Source organism: Passer montanus, unplaced genomic scaffold (assembly GCF_014805655.1).
Source record: "Passer montanus isolate IOZ18808 unplaced genomic scaffold, ASM1480565v1 scaffold703, whole genome shotgun sequence".
In the NCBI taxonomy this organism is placed as follows: Eukaryota; Metazoa; Chordata; class Aves; order Passeriformes; family Passeridae; genus Passer; species Passer montanus.
Window position 1 is genome coordinate 4,549 of NW_024372182.1, and position 5,141 is coordinate 9,689.

At 62.1% G+C, this 5,141-nt stretch overlaps 1 long non-coding RNA gene across 1 annotated transcript; it reads right to left on the reverse strand.

Annotated features, from left to right (window-relative positions):
- Window positions 1–780: 780 nt before the first annotated feature.
- Window positions 781–1,698, reverse strand: LOC120512162. Its single transcript, XR_005629951.1, has 3 exons — window positions 1,576–1,698; window positions 985–1,005; window positions 781–878 (listed from the first exon to the last, which is right to left on the reverse strand). It is a non-coding gene; the product is annotated as an uncharacterized LOC120512162 (long non-coding RNA).
- Window positions 1,699–5,141: the final 3,443 nt, after the last annotated feature.

The window sequence follows — 5,141 nt, forward strand, 5'->3', positions numbered from 1 at the left end:
CTCTGAGAAGGAGAGGGGAGGTGAGGACTGTGACTCTGAGTCTGCTGGGATGTGGCTTTGGGGGTGTCAGGAGATTGGAGTTCCAGCCGTGGGGTGCTCACCGTGCACTGTCACTGTCACTAGTGGTGACAGTGATATTCTTGGGCCCACCCGGCCCATGCAGCGGTAGAAGCCGCTGTGGTTCAGCTGCAGGGGGGACAGGGACAGCTCGGTCCCCGTGAGGGACCCCCCCAGATCCTTCACGTCCGGGTAAAATCGCACCCTGGTGACCAGGTTGTCCGGCCGGCCCTGGCAGCGCAGTGTCACCGTGTCCCCCTCCAGCAGTGCCTGTGCTGGCACCTGCAGCACCAGCTCATCTGTGGGACAGGAGGGTCCCATCTCGCTGAGGGGCTTGAGACAGGTCTGAGGTGTGTCCTGTGGCCCAAGGGACATCTGTGTGCACTGGGGTGCACTGGGGTGTCCCTGTGTGCAGTGCACAGGCTCTCACCACAGGAGGGGTGTGAGACCACCCACGGAGCAGAGCCCACCCAGAGCTGTCAGGGGCCACCCCGATCATTTAAGATCCAAACTCACTATCTAATACAAACACGGCAGGGCTGAAACTGGTGACAGGCCTGTAACATTGGTAGATGCCACTCTTGGTGACCTTGAAGTGGTCGCGTCCCTGCTGCCGCAATTGCTGGTTGTCCTTGCACCAGGTGGTGTCACCGGCTGTCCCCGAGCCCTGGCAAGTCAGTATCACCCGGTCCCACAGCACCGCCGGCCTCCAGGGGGGCTCCACCAGGAGCTCCCCGAGCCCTGGCAAGTCAGTATCACCCGGTCCCACAGCACCGCCGGCCTCCAGGGGGGCTCCACCAGGAGCTGGGTGGTCTGGGCACCTGCGGGTGACAGGGGACAACAGCCTGCCAGGGGACACCAGCCTGGCAGGGCCAGCGCGGGGCTGGGGACAGCGGGGTGGGACCATGGCATCCCCCAAGGACTCACCAGCGAGGCCGAGGGTCTGGGCTGGAAGGGAGAAGGGACAGGGCTCAGTGGGGGTGGCACTGCAGGGACAGCAGCACGGGGACACGGGGTGTGGGGCCTGTCCCCAAAGGTCTCTGTGGGGACACGGGTGTGACACAGATGCCTCGAGGACAGGGACACAGCAGCCAAGCCATGCTCAGGCATGGGGACCCCGTGCTGCCTCAGGTCACCCCTGAAAGTCCCACAGCCACATCCCCATGGCCCTGTGCCCGTGGCCCCACTCCTCTGGTACCTGTCCCCGTGGCCCAAGCACAGGATTCTTGTCCCCTTGTCCCTGTCCTGCATCCCTGTGGCCCTGTCCCCACAGCTGCCCCAGCCCCAAGGCTCCTTCTCTCATATCCTTGTCCCCACATCTCCATCCTCCTGTTCCTGTCCCCACATCCCACTTCCCCTCCCTGTCCCCACTTCCTGTCCCCAAAGCCACCCCACAACTCTGCTCATACTGGGCTCCATGCCCAGCTGGACTTGGGGACCTCAGGGGACTCCGCAGCCCCCCTGTGCCCCCTCCCCTCCCCATCCCTGGGGTGTCAGGCCCGTGCCCGGGGCACTCACCCCACAGGAGCAGCGCCACCTTCCCGGCCATCCCGCTGTCCCCAGCCATGTGCACTGGCTGTCACTCGCTGTCGGGTGTGGCTGTCCCCTGGGTGGCGGCTCTTTGGCCAAAGGGGAAGGAAGCGAGGTCAGGTGTCACCTTCATGTGGAGGTGGCACCGGGTGGGGGCAGTGTGGCCACAGGCTGGGGACCGGATGGGGATGAGGCTGGGTGGGACAAGGTGAGATTTGGGGTTCCCAGGCGTGCGGGGCTCAGGGGGTTTGGGGAGTCAGGGATGAGTGTCCAGGGGAATGGGGGGTCCCAAGGATGGGGTCTCTGGGAATGGGGGTCCTGAAGAAGGAGAGTCATCAGGGATGGGGTGGCCATGGGAATGGTGGTACCCAGTGCTGGGGGGATTCAGGGATGGGAGTGCCAGGGGAACGTGGGCTCCAGGGATTTGGGGTCATGGGATGGGTGTGCCAAGGATGGGGTGCAGGGACTATAGGGGTGTCCAGTGGGAATGGGGAGTCCTGGGAGAATCAAGGCCCTGGGCAAAGGGAGATTTCAGGGGATGAAATGAACAGGAGAGAGTTCCTTGGGGATGGGGTGCTGTGCCATGGAGATCCTGGGGAATGTCAGTACTGGGATGGGGGTCCCAGGCAAGGTGGGACATAAGGAATGGGGTTCCCATGATGTGATTTCCAGGGGAATGGAGGTCCCAGGGATGGGCAGTGGCTGGGTGGGACTGTCGGTCTTCACTTGTTCCCTGGGTGCCTCAGATTTTGGGGTGACCCAGGGCCCAGCACAGCCCACACAAGGTGCCAACGGCCTGGGGGTCATCCCACACAAGTTCTGAGGGGCTCTGGGTCAGTGGAGCTGCTGCGGAGGTGAGAATTCTGTAGTCCATCCTGTCTCAAACCTGCAGCCTTTTGGAAGGGCTCAGGAAGAATATGTGTGTTTGGCTGTCAGACAAGTGAGAAATGTGTGGAAATACCGAGCAGTGGCCCTGCCCCGTGGCCGTGCTGGGGCTGTGCGGAGTGACCCTGTGTGGATTCCAGGTGTCCCCAAAGCTGCTCCATCCCTGCCCTCCTCACCTGAGTGAAAGGCTGAGGGTTTGCAGGGATTGTGGCATAAAGCCACCAGAGGGGCTGTTGTGGACCAAGACCTGCCTGGGTTCAGGTCCTGCCTTCCTTCCATTCGGGATCATGGAGAGCGTTCGCGGGCGTTGCGCAGGGCGTGTGTCAGGCACCGGGAGACTGCTACGCTGCCACTGAGCACTAGGATCCAACCTGGTGTTTTCATGGCTTCTGCCCACTGCCGGTGGTGGTGCAGGGACTGATTGGTGTCGGTGAGTTTGCAAAAGGAGCGATTTCCCCTCCTGGCTCCCGCCCGAGGCCGCCATGGCCCCTGAGGGGATCGAGCTCGACCGGGGCGCCCCCTGCTGGCCGGGAGGGAGCGCTCCCTGCAGCGCCTCCTGCTGGCCGCGGTTATAACTGCCACACAAACCAACAGCGCTGAGCGGGAGGGAAAGTTCTGGGTTTGTGTTGTTTGTTCTGTTCTGGTTTAGAAATTTACCTGTAAATAGCTGCTATTCTTTTTCCTACACTTTTGCCTGGAATCCCCATATGCTTTGAAATTAAAAAAAGTTTTAACAATGTATCTTCTTTCCATTCTAGGAAACTTCCTTAGCAGATATTTCTCATTTAAACGAGTTGCCAACTCCTGGGTTCCAGCGTGGATGGGACAGACACCCCATGAGAAGACCGGGTCAGGGATTTGGCCACCTCATGCTCTGCCTTTTAAGCCAGTAGGGCCACCAAGGGCTCTCTCCCCAGGTGGCACTTCTGGTCCCCCAGCCACTCAGGAGCTGGCTTTGGCAGAGTGTCACACTGTCCCCAGAGTGCCATGGCTGAGCTGCTTCCTGGCTGCTGAAGAGGAAAGAGGAGAGGGGTGACTGTGGGATCCCAAGGCCCTGACCCCTCTCAGGATTCCTGAACCCTCCCAGGACCCTCAATTCCTTTCAGGACCCCCAAGCATCACTGATGCTTCCCAGAACTCATGAACCACCCCTGTGCCCCCCACCCAACTCTGTCTCGAGAACCCAAAGCCCAGCAGAGACAGAGACCCCTCAAACACCAGCAGGGAGCCTGAAAGAGCCCCCAACCCCCGACTTCCCTGCAGGACTCTCCAGCACCTCCCCATTCCCTACAGGACCCTAGAAAAGGTCACAGTCCTGGGGCTCTGAGTGCTGCCCTATCATTCCCCAATTCTTGGCACCTCTACAGCTTCCTGGGTCCCCTGTCCCCCCATTGTCACCCACCCACACGGTGCCATCGGTGGCAGGCCACAATGACACCCCCGAGCAGGAGCACGAACAAAGGGGCCCCAGCGACCCCTGCAGCCACTGCAAGAAACAGAGGGGGACACATCAGGGTCAGCCATCATCCCAGGGGTCCTGCACTCCCTGGTGACGTTGTGTGACCCCACCTGTTACCCAGCGTGAGTCAGGGGTCACCTCCAGGGCCAGCTCTGGGCTGAGTGCCCGGAACACGCGGTGCCCGTCCTGTCCCAGCTGGTTGGTGGCCACGCACTGGTAGGTGCCCGCATGTCCCACATCAATGTCCCTGAGCTCCAGGAGGGAACCCTGGGCCACCTCCTGCTCGTTGTACAGCCAGGTGAAGGTGACAGGTGCTGAGCCCACCTGCACCGAGCAGCGCAGGGTCACGTTGTCACCTGCATGCACCTGGTGTGCCAGGGGACTGAGGGTGATGGTGGCATTGGCCACGGGCACTGTGGGGACACAGAGAGGGCTGAGGCCACAAGGAGGGGCTGGCAGCCAGCCAGGGGAGGGGTGATAGGCACAGGGGGATGGGTATGAGGGGGGATTTTGGGGGTGGGGTCACACCATGCAGAGGGGATGGGACACAGGGCAGATGCGGGGGACCCAGCAGAGGTGTCTGAAGCACATGGACATACCCAGGCAGGGGACCAGAGGGGTAGCTGGAGGAGGGGGGCTTGGGCCCGCAGGTGGCTGGGGGTGCTGAGGCAACTGAGAGTCAGGGGGACCCCTTGGTGGGCTTGAGTGAACCCTCCAGCAATGGGACTGAGAAGAGCTCTCGGAAGGAGACGAAAGGGGGATTTGTGGGCCCCAGTCCCTGGGGAGGGGCAGTGGGGGTGTCGGTGTGGCAGCAGTGAGATGCTCACCATGCACTGTCACTGTCACCGGCACTGACTCCTGCCACCCCCAGGATCCCACCTGGCCTCCGCAGCTGTAGTGGCCGCTGTGGCTCAGCTGCAGAGGGGACAGAGACAGCTTGGTGCCATTGGGCAACACCCCCAGTTCCATCTCCTCGTGGTAGAAGGAAACCGAGGTGACCGGGCTGTTCCGCCAGCCCCGGCAGCACAGTGTCACCATGTCCCCCTCCAGCAGCATCCGTGCTGGCACCTGCAGGACCAGCAGGTCTGGGGGACAGAGGAGACCAGTCACACCCAATGGCACTGGGACCCCCCCTCTGGGTCACACGCAGCGCACCAGGGGTCCCCAATTCCAACACGGGGTTCCGCACACTGGGGTGCTCTGGGATGTC